At 46.4% G+C, this 22,734-nt stretch overlaps 1 pseudogene; it reads right to left on the bottom strand.

The window, feature by feature from the left end:
• The window catches only part of LOC107119243, a 41,961-nt pseudogene extending 24,256 nt beyond the window's left edge, over positions 1–17,705 (bottom strand).
• Between the last annotated feature and the right edge of the window lie 5,029 nt (positions 17,706–22,734).

The following is a 22,734-nucleotide window of genomic DNA, read 5'->3' as shown; positions in this document are numbered from 1 at the left end:
TTATGCTAATATGTTATGCTAATGAGCTCCTGCGCCTCTTTTTCTACGAAATGACCCCTGAATACTTCCATTATCGGAGCAAAACATGGCCCACTGCGTCTTTTGGGGTTAGCCCGTAGAGCATGCAAAAAAACAAAACTGCGAGGGCAGCAAGCTACGGGGGGGGACGGTAAGAACAGACAATGAACCCTGTTGGATGAGTCCAGGGGCCCATTTAGGTGTTAAGAACAAAAAGACCCCCAGGATGGTTGGAGGGAACATCTTCTAGTGTGTGAAATCACAAGTAGCCCCACCCCACCCCACAGATCTTTCCCAGGAAGACCCTCTCTTAATGTTCCTTCTGGCCGCCTCTCCCTCTTTCACTCTTGAACGGGCCTATTTTCTCTCCCCTCCCCTATTCTTGCCCAAGAGAAGAGGAGGAGATTGGATTTATACCCCACCCTTCCACTACCCGAAGGTGTCTCAGAGCGGCTCACAAACTCCTTTCCCTCCTCCTCCCCACAACAAACACCCTTGCGAGGTAGGTGGGGCTGAGAGAGCTCTTTCCAGATCCTGCCCTTTTTTCAAGAACAGCTATTATCAGAACTGCAGCTTGCCCAAAGTCACCCAGCAGGTGCGAGTGGAGGAGTGGGGAATCAAACCCGGTTCTCCCAGATTAGAGTCCACGCACTTAACCACTGCACCAAACTGGCTGCAGATTAAATCCCAAACTCACCTTTCCTGCAGACAAGCAAAGGCCAAATTCTCCCTCCAGCCAGGGGAAACAGGAAAGAAGAGAGGCCCCGGGGAACGGCATGTTCCATGAATTTTCGTCTCCATCTTGAGGAAAAACGGTGCCCTGGACACCTAGAAAAGGCAGGGTCGATCTCTCCGGTGCTCGCAAGTCCTTCTGGGAAATGTAGTCTCCTGTAACACCAACACCCACAGAGAATTTTTAAAAGTGAGGCATTTCGGAATGTGGAAAGAAGGCTGCTTTGCTCGTTTGTGGTTTTGCCGGGGGCACCTTCCCGTGTGTTTGAATAAATCTTCCCTCTTGCTTTATCAAACCCGCCCCTTCCGAGATCTCTGTCCTCTTCAGGCTGAATACAAAACTTACCTCACATCAGGGACCTGAAGGCTTTATACTTCCTACCCTAAGAACATCTTGTCACTGAGAGGAAGCCTTATACCATGAGAACAAAAGGGAAACAGTGTGGAAGTGGGCTCAAAACTTCAAGAGCGTCAAAGGAAGACGCCACCCCCCTTCCTTCTCGGCCGTGTTCGTAATAAAAGGGGGGAAAGAGCCTTACGCAGAGAGGCCACGGTCTCGTAATTTTCCGCCATCACTTCCCAGAAGAGTTTCCTCTGGCCTGGATCCAGCAGAGCCCATTCCTCCTCCGCGAAGAACATGGCGACGTCCTCAAAGGACACCTCTGGGGATCTCTGAAAGAGGAAGAAACGGCCCACTGGATCATCTGTTCCGGTCTCCGAGCTTTCAAGAAGAAAAGATGGATCCCATCACACCCTCAGGTGCTTAAAAGAATGCAATGCACAAAAACTGATGGCAAGAAGAATTGCAATTTTTTTCTTAGCCTCTAATAGTTATAATAACTGTTGAGCTGCGGTGGCTCAAGTGGTTAAGACGCTGAACTGCAGGCTGTGGAAGGTCAGTAGTTCAGCAGTTCGAGACCCGGGTGCCGCATGATGGAGTGAGCTCCCATCTCTAGTTCCAGCTCCTGCCAACCTAGCAGTTCGAAAGCAAGAAATTGCAAGTAGATCAATAGGTACCACTTCAGTGGGAAGGTAACACCGTTCCGTGCGCCTTGGTGTTCAGTCGTGCCGGCCACATGACCACGGAAAGGTCTTCGGACAGCGCTGGCTCTTCGGCTTTGAAACGGAGATGAGCACCGCAACCCTAGAGTCGGATTCGACTGGCTTTTGAGCAAGGGAACCTTTACCTTTAACAGTTATAATATATTCAAACTCTCCAAGAAATACAAATTCAGAAAACTGCACAAAGTGGGGCTTCTCTTGGTCCAGTCCAATGAAATGAAAACACAAAACAAATCCTAAGTGATTTTAAAAGGCCTGTCTCCTATACTAACTTCATTTTTAACTCCAGGAATACATCCACATTGTGTTTCCAGGCTGTGTGATCCTCAGGACATCTTTGCAGGCGAGAGATGCAGGTCCCAGAATATCCAGGACAAACGGGCCGGCCTCAGAGTTCTTGCTGGTATTTATGCCTGGTGGGATGACTGCAGTTTGCACAGCAATGCCCTTGAACGGCAAGGAAGCTCCTGCATCACCTCAACGGATTTTTGGATGTCACAAAATAGAATACTAAATTGGAGGGGGGGGGGATTATTTATCTACATTAAAAGGAAAGCTAGGAGCCTCCGGATTGGGTCCAGAATCAGAACGACTGTGGGAGTGGCCATGCCAGAAATGAAGCCAAGGGACACATCCTGGCCAACATTAAGAACATAATAACATAATAGAAGCCAATGTTGGATCAGGCCAATGGCCCCTCCAGTCCAACACTCTGTCACACAGGGGCCAAAAATACTAGGTGCCATCAGGAGGTCCAGCAGTGGGGCCAGGATACTAGAAGCCCTCCCACTGTTGGTCCCCCCCACCCTCATCACCAAGAAGACAGAGCATCACTTGCCCCAGACCCAGAGTTCATATAAGAACATAAGAGAAGCCAATGTTGGATCAGGCCAATGGCCCATCCAATCCAACACTCTGTCACACAGTGGCCAAAAATACCAGGTGCCATCAGGAGGTCCAGCAGTGGGGCCAGGACACTAGAAGCCCTCCCACTGTTGCCCCCCCAAGCGCCAAGAAGAGAAGACAGAGCATCACTTTCCCCAGACCCAGAGTTCATATAAGAACATAAGAGAAGCCAATGTGGGATCAGGCCAATGGCCCCTCCAGTCCAACACTCTGTGTCACACAGTGGCCAAAAATACCAGGTGCCATCAGGAGGTCCACCAGTGGGGCCAGGACACTAGAAGACCTCCCACTGTCACCCATCACTTTCCCCAGACTGAGAGTTCCTATCTATACCTTGTGGCTATCCAATTCCCTCTTGAAGCCGTCCCTGCTTGTAGCCGCCACCACCTCCTGTGTCTGTGGATTCCATGTGTTCATCACTCTTTGGGTGAAGAAGATTTTATGGATTTTATGTTTGTTGTAGACCGCCCTGAGTGCCAGGTAAGGAGGGAAGGGCGGTTAAGAAATCGGAATAAATAAATAAATAAAATCCCTCTGGTGTTTTCCAAGGGGAAGTGGTGGTTTACTCCAGAGAATCCAGGCAGCACAAGCAGGGAGGGTGGAGTGGATTTCCCTCCCTCCTCCCCAAAACAAGCCTCCTTCCAGACCCGTTCCCAGTTCAGAGACCTTCTTGAGGGTGACGCTCACTGTGATTAGAGAAAGCACCAGGATTGATTGATTGACAAGGCAGTTCCAGGAGCAGCAGACGGACCAACGCCCCTTGGTGGAGCGTTGGAAAAAACCACCCTGCGAGGTCCATCCCCGTTTCGAGCATAAAATAAACCCAGATCGATTGCACGAGCTCCTCCGCTCACCTTGCCTGCTGCAGAGGTGCAAAAGCCGAATGCTCCCTCCAGCTGGGGGAAAGGAGCGAGGAAAGAGGCGCCGGGGGACTCCATGCTGCCCCCCCCAATTCCCTTCTCCACCTCCCTGAAAAGGCAGGGTTGACCTCACTGGAGCTTGCAAGGCACTCTGGGAAATGTAGTTCCTGCACCGGCTGCTCCCATGGGAAGAAGAAGAAAAGTATTTGCAAAGAGAAGGTTTCTTTGCTCTTGGGGGGCGGGGCTTCTAATCAGTGTTCCCTCTAAGCTGAGTCAGTGTGAGCTAGCTCACAGTTTTTTAGCCTCCGGCTCACCCATTTTTGTCTTAGGTCAGGAAGGAGGGCTCCAGAGGCAAACTCATTTATGCAGTAGCCAAATTGCTTGCTAACAGCTTTAATGCCAGTGGCTCACAAAGTAGAATTTTTTGCTGACAGGACTCCACAGTTTAGAGGGAGCATGGCTTCCAATTATGGGGGGGTTTTTTTTGGGGGGGGGGTTCCTTCAAATTAGTACAGTGATCCTGAGCCCATCATTATTTAGAGACTCTGAAAGCTAATCTGTTTGTATTTAACGAAATATGTATTATTTTGACAAACAGACCGTAAATAAACATAATTCATTATTTAGAGAGACTCCTTCAGGTAGTGAAGGGCAGGGTATAAATCCAATCTCTTCTCCTCGACTTCATTTTTAAACTTTCGAAATATACAGGGTTCAGACCCATTCAAGTGATCAGCTCATAGTTTATTACTGATTCAGCAAGAGAAAGAACACTGAGAAACCCCTGGCCAATGTTCCCTCTAAGCTGTGGAGTCTTGTGAGCAGAAATGCTACTTTGTGAGCTGCTGGCATTAAAGTTGTGAGCAAGCAATTTGGCTGCTGCATAAATCAGTTTGCTCTGGAGCCCCATCCTTCCTGAGCAAAGGCAAAAATGTGTGAGCTGGTGGCTAAAAACTGTGAGCTAACTCACACTAACTCAGCTTAGAGGGAACACTGCGGGGCCCTGGCTGAAGCCTGTAAAAGGTCACACCCAACACACACCCCACTACCAACCATAGGCTATCTACACCACATTGTTTCCTAACTGGATCACTCTAGGATCCCTGTCACCCTACTGGTCCATTCTAGGATCTTAGCAAGCTATTGTTATGCATCCACAAGCTAAGTCCTTTTGCAAGTACAGTTCAGGCTCAATACATAACACAATTTTCTACTTGAGACACAAGGTGGATTACCTGGTGTGAAGAAGCACATTTTTCTCCTGGGAGGTTGGCAAGCAGCAAAACCTCCTCGGTGCATTTTAAAAGTTTTCTTTTTTCTCTCTGTAATCAGGGCCGGTGCCAGGTTTTTTTGCACACTAGTCGCGCCCCCGAGCCATACAGACTTTAAGGGTCCAAACTAGCACTTTGTACATGTATGTTGCTTTTTGCCACATGACAGGTAAGGGAAAAAAGTAGAAAGAAACAAGTTTTGTAGTAGCGGGTTATCCACACAGAAAAGTACAATCATAATAGGGTTAGCAGCATATTTGAATAGTGGATTAGACTTTATAGCACTGAGAATACTGACTATTTGTCAGCTATGCTGCCATGTGGGTGCTGTATGTTGCAATGTTTAATCAGGGCCGGTGCCAGGTTTTTTTGCACACTAGTCGCGCCCCCGAGCCATACAGACTTTAAGGGTCCAAACTAGCACTTTGTACATGTATGTTGCTTTTTGCCACATGACAGGTAAGGGAAAAAAGTAGAAAGAAACAAGTTTTGTAGTAGCGGGTTATCCACACAGAAAAGTACAATCATAATAGGGTTAGCAGCATATTTGAATAGTGGATTAGACTTTATAGCACTGAGAATACTGACTATTTGTCAGCTATGCTGCCATGTGGGTGCTGTATGTTGCTAATGGCTGTGCATTCCTTCCCAGGTGCTTAATTGCTTCTTTGCTGTAACGCATATCTCTCAAGGCCACTGGAGGAGGTGGGTGTGTCTAGGTTTCGTGGGAAGCGTCTTACGTTCCCAGCTTCTGAAGCCGTTAGCAATCGGCCAAATGCCCGCACGTGGGACCCATCTAATTGGGCACTACGTTGGGGGGGGGGTGCATACGAAAGCCCTATATCCTATTATGCGCATAGGTAACCCGCCATTCCTAACAGTGTTCATGTTGCTGCATCTATAGCTTTTCAATAAAAGTAAAACCTTCCTAGAAGCGTGTACTTCATTGTTTTGCTGCAGATCCTGACATTATTTTGATACGGTCATCAATGGTGGACAGGACTGATCATATTTAAGCCATAAATATGCACCTGAAAATATGTTGAATGAATAAAGTATACAGAGAAATATCAATGTTTAAAGCTGAAGATCATCTTAGATTAAAAAAAAAACCCCTTACTGCACATTCCAGATGACTAAAACCTTGCCTTAAAAAGTAATTTCACTCAGATCAGAATAAGAGATTTCATATGTGTTTTTTCCAGTGCTTCCCCAAATTTCTAATTTTTCCATAATAAAAGTGTGTGTGGGGGGGGGGGGAAGTCCTGTGGACTTTTCCCCCAGGCCTTCATGTTCTCGGCCGCCACGAATTTTAAGTGAGGCAATGGTGCTTTTCAAAGGAAGATAGGATCACTAAGATAAGCACCACTTGTCATTGCCTACCTGCTGACAGCTGACGCACTAACTCTCAGCCACAGACTCTTTCCTACTCTGATTGCTTCCGAGCCATTGGAATGGCTGTGTTCCCTCTAAGCTGAGTTAGTGTGAGCCAGCTCACAGTTTTTTAGCCTCCGGCTCACACATTTTTGTCTTAGCTCAGGAAGGATGGCTCCAGAGTAAACTAATTTATGCAGTAGCCAAATCGCCTGCTCACAACTTTAATGCCAGGAGCTCACAAAGTAGAATTTTTGCTCACAAGCAGAGGTCATTTCCTGCAGGAGCGCACAGGAGCGGAGCGCAGGCAGTAGAGAGCCCAGGGGGGCGGGCACATGCAATAAGCCCCGCCCCCTGCTCCCAGCAGCCTTCAGTCAGAGCAAGAAGCAGCCAGGTAAGTTGCAGAGCCCCCCCAGCCCAAGACAGTCCAGTGGCACCTTTAAGACCAAGTTTTATTCAGGTAGGAGCTCTCCCTCCTCTGCCAGGACAGGCAGGTTCCTCCCCCCCCCAAAAAAGCTAGCAATCCAAAACAGTCCACTGGAGCCTGAGCAGTGGGTGTTGCCTTCTGACACACTTCTGGTGATGTCAGGGGGTGCGGCATACGCAAATGAGTTATGCTAATGAGCTCCTGCGCCTCTTTTTCTACGAAATGACCCCTGCTCACAAGACTCCACAGCTTAGAGGGAACGTTGGCTCCGATCAGGCCATCTCTCTACATTGCTCCGACATGGTTGTTCAGCCTTACTAATTCTCTTCTAGCCAGTTTGTATAGAGAATACACCCTTGGAAATTTTATGACAGGATTCGCACAGTTTTACCTCAACTCCTTCATTTTGTTTTATTATTTTGTTTAATTTATACCCCGCCTTCCCTGCCAAGGCAGGCTCAGAGAATTTACACTTGAAAGCAGGGTTTTTGTGGAATCCACTGCCACAGGAGGTGGCAGCGGCGGCTACAAGCATGGACAGCTTCAAGAGGGAATTGGATAAACCTCTGGAGCAGAGGTCCATCGGTGGCTATTAGCCACAAGGTATAGATAGGAACTCTCAGTCTGGGGCCAGTGATGCTCTGTGTTCTTGGTGCTTGGGGGGGGTCAACAGTGGGAGGGCTTCTAATGTCCTGGCCCTACTGCTGGACCTCCTGATGGCCCCTGGTATTTCTGGCCACTGTGTGACAAAAAGTGTTGGACTGGATAGGCCACTGGCCTGATCCAACATTGGCTTCTCTTATGAGCTTATGTTAAGAGCAGAGTTCCATCACTGGCTATTAGCCACATCATATAGATAGGAACTCTCGGTCTGTGGCAAGGAATGTTCTGTATTCTTGGTGCTTTGGGGGGTCAACAGTGGGAGGGCTTCTAATGTCCTGGCCCCACAGCTTGACCTCCTGATGGCACCTGGTATTTTTGGCCACCGTGTGACACAGAGTGTTGGACTGGATGGGCCTTTGGCCTGATCCAACATTGGCTTCTCTGATGTTCTTATAAGAGGGAATTGGATAAGCATATGGAGCAGAAGTCCACCAGTGGCTATTAGCCACAAGGTATAGATAGGGACTCTCGGTTTGGGGCAAGTGATGCTCTGTATTCTTGGTGCTTGGGGGGGGCAACAGTGGGAGGGTTTCTAGTGTCCTGGTCCCTCCTGATGGCAGCTGGTATTTTTGGCCACTGTGTGACACAGAGTGTTGGACTGGATGGGCCATTGGTCTGATCCAACATTGGCTTCTCTTATGTTATTAGGGATCATTCTACAAAGGAAGTTAAACAATAATTCATTTTGTGTAAACTTAATATCCCCTTTCTTTGTTTGCCCATTATGAACAGAGTTTAGTAAATGCATGAAGATCCCCACCCCTGGATTTGGCCAAGATGGGGACTGACTGAGAACACGGTTTTCTGTGTGCTCTCATGTTTCTTCTGCGCCAAGGCAGGGTTGGAACAACCCAGGTCCCCTTCTTTTTAGTTAAGGGCTCCAGTGGACTGTGTGTGGAAAAGATCAGAGGATTTTGAGTTTTCTTTAATGAAGGGATTTAAGGTCTTCTGCCTCTGGAAACGCTGGAACCATCGTCAACACTGACACACATTGGATCAGATCAAAAATTTAAACACGGCCTCCAAATTATGGGACATGGAAAACGTCCAGGACTGAACACCTCCTGGCATGTTTCACTGTATCCTCTGAAATTCAGGAAGTCTATTAGCCCATTCAAACTAAGGAAACCATTCAAAGTTCCATTATACGTATCAGAACAGAAACAAATGAATAGAGAGCCAAGAAAATTCAAGATGCAGTTTAATATCTTATATAGAGCTTAGCTACTCATTGCAAAATTCAGACTTAAACTGAAGAAAATTGGGAAAACCACGAGGCCATTCAGGTTTGACCTAGATCACATCCCTGATGAATATACAGTAGAGGTGAAGAATAGATTCAAGGGTCTGGATTTGATAGATAGAGTGCCTGAAGAACTATGGATGGAGGTTCGTGACATTGTACAGGAGGCAGCAATCACCACCATCCCAAAGAAAAATAAATGCAAGAAAGCAAAGTGGCTGTCTGATGAGGCTTTACAAATAGCAGAGGAAAGAAGGAAAGCGAAAGGCAAAAAGGAAAGATTTACCCAACTGAATGCAGATTTCCAGAGAACAGCAAGGAGAGATAAGGAGGCCTTCCTGAATGAACAATGTAAAGTAATAGAGGAAAACAATAGAATGGGAAGGACTAGAGATCTCTTCAAGAAAATTGGAGAAATCAAGGGAGCGTTCCATGCACAGCTGGCCATGATAAAGGACAAAAACAGTAGGGACCTAACAGAAGCAGAAGAGATTAGGAAAAGATGGCAAGAATACACAGAAGAACTGTACAAGAAAGACCTTGATGTCCTTGACAACCACGACGGTATAATCACTGCCCTCGAGCCAGACATCCTGCAATGTGACGTTAAATAGGACTTAGAAAGCATTACTAACAACAAAGCTAGTGGAGGTGATGGTATCCCAGCTGAGCTATTCAAAGTCTTAAAAGATGATGCTGTTAAAGTGCTGCACTCAATTTGCCAGCAAATTTGGAAAACGCAACAGTGGCCACAGGATTGGAAAAGATCAGTATACATTCCAATCCCAAAGAAGGGCAACGCCAAGGAATGTTCAAACTATCGCACAATTGCACTCATATCACACGCTAGCAAGGTCATGCTCAAGATCCTACAAGCTAGGCTTCAACAGTACGTGGATAGAGAACTGCCAGAAGTACAAGCTGGGTTTCGAAGAGGTAGAGGAACGAGAGATCATATTGCCAACATTCGCTGGATTATGGAGAAAGCAAGAGAGTACCAGAAAAACATCTACTTCTGCTTCATTGACTATGCTAAAGCCTTTGACTGTGTGGATCACAACAAACTATGGCAGGTCCTTAAAGAGATGGGAGTACCAGACCACCTCACATGTCTCTTGAGAAACCTGTATAAGGGCCAAGAAGCAACAGTTAGAACCGGATATGGAACAACTGATTGGTTCAGCATAGGAAAAGGAGTACGACAAGGATGTATACTGTCACCTTGCTTATTTAATATATATGCAGAGTACATCATGCGAAATGCTGGCCTGGATGAATCACAAGCGGGAATTAAGATTGCTGGGGAAAAGATCAACAACCTCAGATATGCAGATGATACCACTCTAATGGCTGAAAGTGAAGAGGATCTAAAGAACCTCTTGCTCAGAGTAAAAGAGGAGAGCGCAAAAGTGGGCTTGAAGCTCAACATCAAAAAAACTAAGATCATGGCATCCGGCCCCATCACTCCTTGGCAAATAGAAGGGGAAGTCGTGGAAGTAGTGACAGACTTCACGTTCCTGGGATCCCAGATCACCGCAGACTGTGACTGCAGCCATGAAATTAAAAGACGCCTGCTCCTTGGGAGGAAAGCGATGGCGAACCTAAACAGCATGATAAAAAGTAGAGACATCACCCTGCCAACAAAAGTCCGCATGGTCAAAGCAATGGTATTCCCAGTAGTCATGTATGGCTGCGAGAGTTGGACTATAAGGAAGGCCGAGCGCCGAAGAATAGATTCTTTTGAACTATGGTGCTGGAGGAGACTCTTGAGAGTCCCTTGGACTGCAAGAAGAACAAATCAGTCAATCCTCAAAGAAATCAACCCTGACTGTTCCCTGGAAGGCCAGATAATGAAACTGAAGCTCAAATACTTTGGCCACCAAATGAGAAGGGAGCACTCACTGGAGAAGACCCTGATGCTGGGAAAGATTGAAGGTCAAAGAAGACGGGGACGGCAAAGGATGAGATGGTTAGACAGTGTCATGAAGCGGAATTAAAACGTATAACTTTTGCTTTGTTTTGGAAAACTTACTTCTTGTTGATATTATGGTTGGGAGAGGACGGAGAGCGCCGGAGAAAAAACTGGTGACCGGAAATAACATACCAATGACTCCCTCCCAGAACCAGGAAGCATCTACAGACTTTTCTTCGCTGTTAGCAAATGCACTGTGCCCTCTAATGGAACAGATGACTACTCTCAACACAAAACTGGACAATGTGCAAAAACGGTTAAATCAAATGGACAAGAGAACCACAGCAACTGAGAAAATGTTGAAAAATATGGAAAAACAGACTCAGAGTATTAATAAAAGAGTGGATGAAGCAGAGAAGGAGAGATCCTTGGATAAAACACAGCTAATACAGCTCCAGCTAGAAAGATCCATGTATGTTTTACGTTTTCATGGAATACCTGAGGATAAGAATGAGGACTTAAAGGAACTCTTGGCGGTTGCCTTGGCCCCACTAATGGATTACAAACAAGAAGACTTAATTAAGGAAATGGATGTGGCGTATAGGACTCCCAGGGGAAAATTATTTAAAATTCACCAAACGATCAACCAGAGAACTGGTGCTAAAGTCAACAATGGGGAAATCCTTAAAAATCAAGAATGAAGAGATAAAATTTTTGAAAGACATCCCATTCGAAGTAAGAAAAAGGAGGAAACTATACAGGATGCCTACTCTCTCTCTGCAAAAAAAGGAATATCGTATAGATGGCTATTTCCGGAAGGGCTGAGTTTTATTACCAGGATAAAAAAATCTAAAATTGACTCTGTTCCAAAAGCAGAAAGATTTATGAATCAAATGTTTAATGTAAAAAAGAAGCAGAACGAAAAGAATTTTAAAACGGATGTGGAGGAGGAAGAAGAGTCCTACTCACAGGACTCAACAAGCCAAATCTCCTTGTCATCAGAGCCTTAGCGGTGGGTGTTGCCTTCCGACATACTTCCAGTGATGTCAGGGGGTGTGGCATATGCAAATAAGTTGTGTGAATAAGTTATGCTAATGAGCTCCTGCACCTCTTTTTCTACTAAATGACCCCTGCCTCTAGCCATCAAGAGGGCATAAAGGCCAAGGCCTTCCCCTGATCTTCCCTCCTGGCTCTGCGATTCAGGGGATTAGAGCCTCTGAATGTGGCGGTTCCCCCCAGTCACCACAGCTAGTAGCCACTGATAGATTGATCTTCTGTGAATCTAATCCCCTTTTAAAGGTCTTTATTCCTGTGCCCATCACAACATCTTCTGGCCACAAATTCCACATTTTAATCACTCTCTGTGTAACGAAGATCCAGGCTCTGTTTCAGATCTGGTAGATGGCAGGGGACTAAAGGTTAAGGACCGCTGCCCTGGATTATCCCTGACCAGGGACACTGGACTGGATGAAGAGGGGTTCTCCTCCTGCAGGGTCTCTGCTAGGTTGGCCAACACCCAGGTGGGGCCTGGAGATCTCTCCGAAGTAAAATCTACCCCCAGACTACAGAGATCACTTCCTCTGCAGAAAATGGCTGCTTTAGAGGATGGTCTCTAGGGCACTATAACTCCCGGAGGACCCTCCCTGACCCCTCCTCAGAAATTTCCCAACTCAGAGCCAGCCGTTTCTATCCCACCCATCTTCAGGGATAGAGTGCCCTCCCCCCTCATCTCCACCAACTTCCCCTCATCTCTCTCTCTCTTTCTTCAACATCATTTGCTTTCTTTCCACCTTTCTTTTTCTCTTTCTTCCTCCCTCCCCATCTATTTGCTTTCTTGTTTCTCACTCTTTCTCTCCACCTCTTTCATTCTTCTTTCCACCTCTCTATTTCTCTCTCTCTTAGACAAATATCATTATATCATTATCAATATCTGTTTTTACCCCCTTTTTATTTTTGGCAGTCTCATTTAATGTTAATAAACAGGTTATGATATTCCATGCAAGCCAGAAATCGTTCTTCTAAATTTTTGGGAGGGCACCTCGATTCCTCAGTCTAGAAAGGACCTTGTAACGCTACTTCTTTCTGCAGCCAAAACAACAATAGATTACTGCTGGAAAGAATCTGATCCCCCAATGCTGGCTGTATGGTACTCCAAGATTTATTTATTTTTTAATTTAACATTCGGTTTATATACCGCTCAGACCCGAAGGTCTCAGAGCGGTTTACAGGTATGGTGCAAGTGCAAGTTACTCCTATACTATGGCCACATATATTGCAGGGGGTGGGGCAGCCTACCGGCACCTGAGTGGTGGGATAGTTGTTCCCCGGCTCTCTTCCTCCGGCAGTCCACTGGGGTCGGCGTCCCATTCTTTAAGACCAGTCTTCTCGGCTTCGGCGATCTTCTGGCGCGCGGCCCGTAGCACCCCAGCCAAGCTATGTCCACATCCGGCTCCGCCAAGCCTATGCTGCTCACGTCACCGCGCGTTCCTCCGTGACTCGTTGCCAAGCGCTGGACGCTGCTGCTCTTCTCTGGCCGCCAGGGATTGCCGTGCTACACCACCACATCACCGCTGCCGTCGCCGCTGTCACTGATGTTCCCACCACATCCCCACTTGGAGGAGGGTGCCCCCGCCCTTCTAAGGGTAGGTACCCATTTATCTACTTGCTATTTAACTTTCTAACCGCTGGGTGGGCGGGAGCTAGGACTCGGGCCGGGAGCTCACCCCGGTCGCTATGATGTTACTGCAAGCGTTCTTACTGCTTGCGCCACCGCTCCCTCTATGGGATCACTTTATTATGGACAAGGTGGCAGATAGTATTTCTAATTTAGACCCTTCCATTGGCTGTTCTAACTATATCGAAAGGTGGTTTGCTATTTTAGAAAATTTAGAAATGATTGTGTTTTTTTGGTAAACAAATTTTATTTTCTCAGGAATACAACATATAAAATTAAATCATTTCGTTCTATCAATTGTCTACCCCATTCCCAGTTCCTCCCCTCCCGCCAGTGGCTTCCCGCAATGCTTCCACCCCTGCTCCAAATTACTTCGTATCATCAACTATATCAATTTCTTATCATTACAATCTAAAGATAACATCATTTGACTTAATATTGATCTAAACATATTAAGTTTTGTTTCACATCCCAGTTCTTTTCCAGATATATTTTTAGAAATGATTGTTGAAGAGATCTGAGCATCCCAACGCAAGCAATACTTTGAGTTTCTGAAATCTGGCTGGCTTCTTTAAATAACTTTGAATATGATAATGTCAAAGTATTTTCCTTAAAGATTATAGTCACAGAAACTAAAGCTGATTGTCTTAACATTATGTTGGTAGTATAATTTTTGTTACTGTTAAGTTTATAAGTTATTTGTTAATGTTCAGGTTAATGTATTGTTATTCATTGAAGTTCTTGTATTATTACTACATTTACTTCTTTCTTTTTTCTTTCTTGTTATTGTAACTGGAAAATTAATTAAAATTTATTTTAAAAAATGTTAATAAAAAGCAAATTTGCATGTCTTCCAATAAAAATGATTGTGTAATATTTGTTCGTGTCTTGCGGCTCTCAAACATCTGACATTTATTCTATGTGGGTATTACATTAAGCAAGTTTGGCCACCCCTGGACCAGAGGGTCCAATTCTATGGGCCCAAGAAGGAGGTGCCCCCATCCTCCATTGTTTCCAATAGAGGGGAAAATGCTTGTGAGCTGGAAGCTAAAATCCTTGAGCAGCCACTTAAATTCTGTGCACTAGCTCCCCCTAGCACAACCTGTGTTCACTTGCAGAACAGACTGTGCTAAGATCAGCAGAAGTACATCTGTAAGCCAGTTTTGCAAGAAGCAAATTTCAGCAACAAAACCCACAAGGCTTTCTGGGTAAGTCATTCTGAGAAAAGTGTGGTTTCCACAAACAGATAATACGATGCAGACATGCAAGCAGTGGAAAGTTACTAACTTAAGCTCTTTGTGCGTATGTCTAAAACTGTATAAGTATGCGACACACCCTGAAAATGTGTATGATCTCTTGCAGACTTGGTTTCTGTAATCACCTATCTGCCTGGCAAATAAATCTTTAAACTTATTTCCCGGTTGTCTATCTATACTGGAACTTCAGAAATACAACAAAACAACGTGACTTCCAGGACAACCTGTAACTTGAAGGAATGGATTTCCTCAGAGGCTGTTGCTAGGCAACCACAGCATTCCACACTGGGTTTCTGTGATCAAAAGGCAAGGGGAAGTTGAAGGGTTTTTTCAGGAAGTTTTGGCCTTTCAGTGAGGACTCATGGGTGCCAGGCCTTGCCAGGGTTGCTAATTCCAGGTTGGGGAATTCCTGGAGATTTGGGGGTTGAGCCCTGGAGAGCACAGGGCTTGGGGAGATGAGGAGCCGCAGCCGGACATTATTTACTTATGTCAGCTATTCTCACTTGGACTCAAGGCAGATGACACAAAATGAGTCGATACAATCAACAAGATGAGGCATTCAGGAAACGACACAATAGTATCAGGGTTGTTGAACCAATCAGAAATAAAAAAATCGGATGGAAGCATATGCCTGAACGTGAAACATTAAATAAGACATGAATAACATCTTTGAATAACTCAGTTTTTCATACTCTGCAGAAAGACAGGAGAGAGGGAGCCTTCCCAACTTCCTCAGGTAGGCCATTCCTTAACGTTGGGGCCACAGCAGAGAAGGCCCAGGTATGGGCACCTGATTATTGCCCACTTGCAGGTTGGTACCTGCAGAAGACCTTGCTCTGCTGAGCGAAGCTGTTGTGGCGGTGCAGAGGGGGAGAGGCAGTCTGGCAAATAGGGGGGTCCAAGCCCATGAAGGGCTTTCTGTGTAAGAGCCAATATTTCAAATTGAGTCCCGTAACTGATGGGCAGCCAGTGGAGTGACTGTAGGATGGGAATCATCTGCACAATCCATCCAGCTCCCGATAATAGCTGAGCCTTGTTTCTGGTGCCGGCTGGTCACACTATGGTTATACCGGTAGGAGAGAGGCTGTAGATATCTGTTATCCTCTCAACTTTTCTATTACTTCATAGAATTTGGGAAAGGAACTGTTTTTGCCAGTTTTGAAGATGCCAGAGTTAGAATGGCAGATAACCTGAAGTAGCAAGTTTCACAGAGGAGGGGAAAAACTAAAAAGTTCTTTCTTTGTGTAACTACGTTCTCAGCCTTTCTGAACTTCCAGCGCCAGGGCCAGCTATAGGAAAGATGCACCCTTGTATGGACTCTCTTAAGAACATGAAGATTGGACATGTGCCTCAAAGCTCTTGCCCCACATTGAGCATTGAGAAGATTCCTTCCCTGGGAGGAGTCCTTGATGTTAAAGTAGAGATCAGCTGATTCTTCTTGCAAAATAAGCCATTGCCCATCCTCATTTTCTTCCCTAGGGGGTCTTTTTGAGGTTTTGAACATAGCCAGTCTTTCCACACTCTTGAGTATTTATAACATTTCTTCCAGAGAAGCGTAAGATTTCAGAGTAGATTCAAGCTTGTTACAGCATTTTTTACCTTTTAAGTGTGAAATAGTGTTGTCTTTTAAGTGTGAAATAGGAGACAAACTCTTTTCATGGCTACGCAGTTACATAGTTTCTCCTTGCATGGGTTCCTCATTGCAGTAGAAGAATGTCACTCTGAGTAAATCTGTTTCCACGCTTTGAGCATTCAAAAGGTTTCTCCCATGTGTGGCTTCTTTAACGCAGTTGAAGATTGCCATGGGTACTAAATTTCTTTTCACACTCTGAGCCGTCAAAAGGGTCCTCCCCTGTATGGGTTCTCTGATGGTTTCGAAGACTGCCACTCTGACTGAATCTCTTTCCACACTTGGAGCATTCAAAAGGATTCTCTCCTGTGTGCTTTCCTTTATGCAGTTTAAGATGGCCACTCTGAGTGAATCACTTTCCGCACTCTGAGCATTCAAAATGTTTCACCCCTGTGTGGGTGCTTCGATGCAGTTGAAGATGGGTACTCTGACTGAATCTCTTTCCACACTCTGAGCACTCAAAAGGTTTCTCCCCTGTGTGGGTTCTTAGATGCAGTTGAAGACTGCTACTCTGACTGAATCTCTTTCCACACTCTGAGCACTCAAAAGGTTTCTCCCCTGTGTGGGTTCTTAGATGCAGTTGAAGACTGCTACTCTGACTGAATCTCTTTCCACACTTGGAGCATTCAAAAGGATTCTCTCCTGTGTGCTTTCCTTTATGCAGTTTAAGATGGCCACTCTGACTGAATCTCTTTCCGCACTCTGAGCATTCAAAATGTTTCACCCCTGTGTGGGTGCTTCGATGCAGTTGAAGAGGGGTACTCTGACTGAATCTCTTTCCACACTCTGAGCATTCAAAAGGTTTCTCCCCTGTGTGGGTTCTCTGATGCTGTTGAAGATGGGCACTCCGACTGAATCTCTTTCCACACTCTGAGCATTCAAAATGTTTCTCCCCTGTGTGGGTTCTTCGATGCAGTTGAAGATTGCTACTCATATTGAATGTCTTTCCACACTCTGAGCATTCAAAAGGTTTCTCCCCTGTGTGGGTTCTCCGATGCAGTTGAAGATGGCCACTCACACTGAATCTCTTACCACACTCTGAGCATTCAAAAGGTTTCTCCCCTGTGTGCATTCTTTGATGCAGTTGAAGACTGCCATTCTGACTGAATCTCTTTCCACACTCTGAGCACTCAAAAGGTTTCTCCCCTGTGTGGGTTCTTCGATGCAGTTGAAGACTGCCATTCTGACTGAATCTCTTTCCACACTCTGTGCATTCAAAAGGCTTCTCCGCTGTGTGGATTCTCTGATGGCGTTTAAGATTCCCCCGCACACCGAATCTCTTTCCACACTCTGAGCATTCAAAAGTTATTCTTTGGTGTACAAAGTTCTGTGATCTAGTTCTGAAGTACTTTTCACACCTAATGGATTTACTTGCTTTTATTATCCTGTGCTTTGGAATATCTACATTACACCGTCTTCCATCTCTCTTCTCAACCATATGACCGACTTTCTTTCTCATCAGTTTTCCTCGATTTGTGATGTTTTCTTTCAGGTCTTCATTTTTAACTTTATCTGGGATTTGCTGATGAACTTCCTCACCCTCTTCCGTCCTCTGATCATCCTCTGCTGGAATAAAGACAGAGATCCTGTTAGCACCTGGGAGGGCTGGGAAGGTCCAAAGGCATCTATGTAACCGCAGGAGGAAAGGATTGACGACAGGCCTTCGGCCTTGTCCATCTTGGCTGATCTTAACCACCCTTCAACCTTTCCCCAGAATATCTAGTATCAATGATACCTCACCCCCTCAAGTGCCACAGATGAGCTCCTGCCCAGAAAGAGCTTCTGAGCCTCCAGGTTTCAGGGTCTCCCTCCTTCCCCAGTCGGCTGCATGATTGTACAAAATGTTGCTCAGAAGTGAATCAGAAATCCCCCATGGCACTTCCTTGCTTTTTCCCTTGACATAGCTGTGAAGGATACTCACTCTCAGCCAGCTCATTTGGGAAGGAAATATATCCTTGGGATCCTCTTGAGGAAATCCTCAGACTTCCTTTAGATGCCAGTCCGTTGTCTATCTCCACCGTAGTCTCTTCTATACTCCTGCCTTCGTTCACAGAGAGACAGAGAGAGAAAGGGATCATTCTTATATGGGGAAGGAAAGAAATTCAAGAGTGAAAAGGATGAAACCATGGTCAAGATCATCAAAGCCCACAATTCCAACCAGTATAAGGGGAATAGATCTGTGAGGCAGAGCACGCTAGTTCCCCCAAAGGTTTACGTGATTATTAAGTGTCCTGGTCTGACTTTCAGGCATTCGTGATTCGAGTCTCCCTGCGGCTAACATCCTTATATTTTTCAAGGCCATTGCTTATTCGTGAGAAACTCTATCCAGTTGTGTAGCCAGGAAGGGGGGGGTTAGGAGGGTGCTGACAGCCTCTGGAAAATTCCATCAAGGAGGACCCTTGATTGGGTCGTTAGGACCACCTGACCCTAGGAGGGAGAAAGTATAGTACTTGTATAGACAAGAGTGAAGCCAGGCTAAATGTATGCTCATGCCATGCTAGTATGTCTTGATATTGTCTTGCTGCGTCATGGTGAATAGTTTTCTGTAAAATAATTTAGGCTGCATCTGGAATACTGATGCTGTAAAAGAGGTGCCACCTAATACCACGTATTTCATGTATTAGCTAGAACAGTTACCTCTCCTTGTTTTTCTGTTGTTGAGTTGCAGCAACATGGCTGTTTAGTGATGTTTTATCGTTAAGTCCTTGATAAACCTTTATATATTTAAAAAGGGGGTCTTGCTTTACTTGTGTGCTCTCTTCTTCTGAACCCACTGAACTGGGTGCTGCTCAGGTACAAGTACTGACCCAGGGGGACCCAGGCTTCAGTTCTTGACAGGATCATTTCCAGATCACAGGCAGAGCGGGTGTCTGGAATCCCATTCGGGGGGAAGGGTGTGATATAAAGGCTGGCAACAGAGAAATGAGGGTCTGGCCCCTTCCAGAGTCTTCCTGAGGGCCTCTCATCCCTCCCTTTTCCTCAGGCCAGGACACCTTCTCTGGCTTGGGTGATGGCCACAGCACTGGCCTCTGTTGCCCCTGGGCAAGAACACACCCAGGAACACATGAAGCTGCCTCCTACTGAATCTGACCCTTCACCCATTGAAGTCAGTGTTGCCTACTCAGTCCAGCAGGGGCTCTCTGGGGTCTCAGGCAGAGGTCTTTCACATCACCTCCTATCTGATACTTTTTACTGGAAATGCCGGGGATTGAACCTGGGACCTTCTACATGCCAAGCAGATGCTGTGCCAGGGAGACATAGCTCCCCCCCCCCCTCCAAGTAGTGGGACAGGCCTCTAAACTGCGAATACCTATTCTATAGTTGGATTCATGCCTCCTCACAATGGCAGCAATTTGCACCTTTGGCACCAAGGAAAGATCCTTACCCAGAAAGGCCACATTCTCATAGTTCTCCAGCATGACTTCCCTGTACAGAGCTCTTTGTCCCGGATCCAGCAGGGCCCATTCTGCCTCCGTGAAATCGATGGACACCTCCTCAAAGGAAAAGGGACCCTGAAAGGAAAAGCGGATTCCCTCCTCAGAGATCACACCAGGCAGAAAAGGCACCCCGGAATGGAGTAGACTGGGAAGGTATGGGATAGAATCTTGACATTATCAGGATAGAATCATAGAATCGTAGAGTTGGGTGTAAGGCTTGTGCTGGGTAAAGGGAACAGCATTTAGAGGATCTCTTGCCCAGACACCTTGTAGAAACTGCAGAAATAACTGCTCCCCTGAGAAAGGAAGAGGGACACGGGCTGTCCCCCCTGCTCATATTGTGACAGAAAAATCAGTGAGCCTGGGGCATTTCTGTACAACAGCCTGGATTGGCTGAGGCCTCTCTGTTGGGTTCCTCTCCCATAAGGCTTTGCAGGCTTAGCTACTGTCATCTCTCAAGCCTCTCTCTAGCCGGACAAGGCAGTCTGCTCCAAAAAGAATAGTTTTCATTTCTCTAGGTCACAATAAAGTCTACACATAACAGTCCTGACTGTCTAACTAGGGTATGAGTTTAAGGTGAATATTGTTCTCTTTATTTTGATATTCTTCTGCTAAAAGTGTGTTACTCCATCTGGGCTGAACCTTTGGGTACTGAAGGTATAAATTGTTGAAGATGTCTCTGCTCTGGGCTGGTCTCCAATCAGCTCTCTGTGAGCTCTTGTTGACTAGACCAGGGCGCTCCGTATTTCACACAAGTGCACTATGTTTGTGTTGAAGTATTCTATGCTGAATGTGGAAATGTTTTGTTTTCACCCTTAAAGATACGTAAGTGCCAAAGTGCTATTTGTCCTTAGGGAGCTTGTATTGTAAATAAACTGGTTTTCTTTGAGAACTCTGGTCTCTCTCTCTTGATTCAGTCACTCCCTTGCTAGTCTTCACCCAACGAATGAAAGAACTAAAGGGGAATGGGAGGGTCCCAGGGAAACAGTCCGGGGGTCCCGGAATCCCACAACGCTCATCTCTCCTACCTGGACTGGAGGTGCGGCAGTCGTTTCCGGACCTCTGAAAAGTTGTCGGCTCAACAGCATCTCTTCACTCTCTGTTAATGAGACCAAGGAGAAACGTAGGGTGTTTTCTTGCTTGTTCCTCGCCCTGTGTACACTCAACATATTTTAAAACACTTTTTACTGACTTCTGGGAGAGGCAGAAGAGAAGCACATGGTACCGATGATCTTTCGGGATTATAAACGCAGCCAACATAATTCAGGGAACAAGTCTTGCATCCAGAGAAGAATCCCTGTTTTCTCCTGGCACCGTACTCCAGATCACCCGGAAAGAAAATGTTTTCCAGAGTCCAGCCTAAGCCCAGCCTTGAAAACGTTCGGTTCAGTGTGGCCAAGTGCAAAGTGATGTACATTAGAGCCAAAAATCCTAAATATAAATACATGATGACGGGGTCCGAACTGGCAGAGACTGACCAAGAGAGAGATCTTGGGGTCGTGGTAGATAACTCACTGAAAACGTCGAGACAGTGTGCAACTGCAATAAAAAAGGCCAACGCTATGCTGGGGATTTATTAGGAAGGGAACTGAAAACAAATCAGCCAGGATCATAATAACCCTGTATAAATAAATGGTGCGATCTCATTTGGAGTACTGTGTACAGTTGTGGTCACCACACTTCAAAAAGGATAATATAGCATTGGGGGGAAAGGCAGAAAAGAGCAACTAGAATTATAAAAGGGTTGGAACACTTTCTCTATGAAGAAAGGTTAAAACGCTTGTGGGGCTCTTTAGCTTGGAGAAATGACAGCTGAGGGGTGACATGATCAAGGTTCATAAGGTTATGCGTGGGATAGAGCAGGTAGAGAAAAGGGTACTTTTCTCCGTTTCTCACAATACAAGAACTCGTGGGCACTCAATGAAATTGCTGAGCGGTCGGGTTAGAACAGATAAAAGGAGCAGCCAGGGAAGAGCCAGTTTGGTGTAGTGGTTAAGTGCGCGGACTCTAATCTGGGAGAACCGGGTTTGATTCCCCCACTACTCCACTTGCACCTGGCTGTATGACCTTGGGCAAGCCGTAGTTCTGACAAGAGCTGTCCTTGAAAAAGAGCAGTTTCTGTCAAGAGCTCTCTCAGCCCCACCGACCTCACAGGTGTCTGTTGTGGGGAGGGGAAGGGAAAGGAGTTTGTAAGCTGCTCTGAGACACTTTTGGGCAGTGAAGAGCAGGGTGTGAATCCAATCTCTTCTTCTTCTTCTTCACCCAAAGACTCATTTACACATGGAATCCACTGCCACAGGAGGCGGTGGCGGCTACAAGCATGGATGGCTGCAAGAGGGAATTAGATAAATATATGGTTCATCAGTGGCTATTAGCCACAAGGTATGAATAGGGACTCTCAGGTTGGGGCAAGTGATGCTCTGTATTCTTGGTGCTTGGGGGGGGGGTCAGCAGTGGGAGGGGCTTTTAGTGTCCTGGCCCCGCTGGTGGACCTCCTGAGGGCACCTGGTCTTTCTGGCCACTGTGTGACACCGACTGTTGGACCTGATAGGCCACTGGCCTGATCCAACACTGGCTTCTCTTCTGTTCTTATGTTAATTCTGGGGGATCCTGTCAATCACTCCATGATCCTCACAGTGATGGATGCCCGTGTGCAGTGTTCCCTCTAAGCTGAGCTATTGTGAGCTTGCTCAGAGTTCTTTAGCCTCCAGCTCACAGATTTTTTGTCTTAGCCCAGGAAGGATGGCTCCAGAGCAGTAGCCAAATCGCTTGCTCACAACTTTAATGCTCACAAAGTAGACTATTTGCTCACAACAAGACTCCGCAGCTAAGAGGGAGCATTGCCCCGTGGGGTGCCCTGTGCTCCTCCTGGCCTGGGGTCTGGGGGAGGCTGAGACCAGGGTGTGTGGCCATATCTGCATGCTCCGCCCCTCTCTGCCTGTCGGGGAGTCGTGATTGGTGGGCGCTGGTGGTGTTTCCATGAGCACCGGTGGTGCTGCCGGGCTCTCTGCACCTTGGAAACAACAGAGGTGATTTTTTAAATGTTCCTCTCTTCTGCTCTGCCAGGATGGGACACCCCCGCTGGCAGCCCTGCTCCCGCCCCCATCACTGGGTCTGCATCGGGGTCTCAGGATGGGGCTGCAGCCGGTTCCAGGGCGGGCCGGACTCCCCTTTCCCCCCAAACCCCCTTCTCCCTCTTCCGCCCCCCCCCCCGAAAAAAGGTCCTCCTTCTGTTCCTTTGTCTGCTTGCAGAATTGAAATGACCGGGA

This window comes from Gekko japonicus, unplaced genomic scaffold (assembly GCF_001447785.1).
Source record: "Gekko japonicus isolate JY-2015 unplaced genomic scaffold, Gekko_japonicus_V1.1 scaffold3140, whole genome shotgun sequence".
NCBI lineage: Eukaryota > Metazoa > Chordata > Lepidosauria > Squamata > Gekkonidae > Gekko > Gekko japonicus.
Note: the sequence above shows the minus strand (reverse complement) of the source record. Positions and strands in the feature narration are given on the sequence as shown.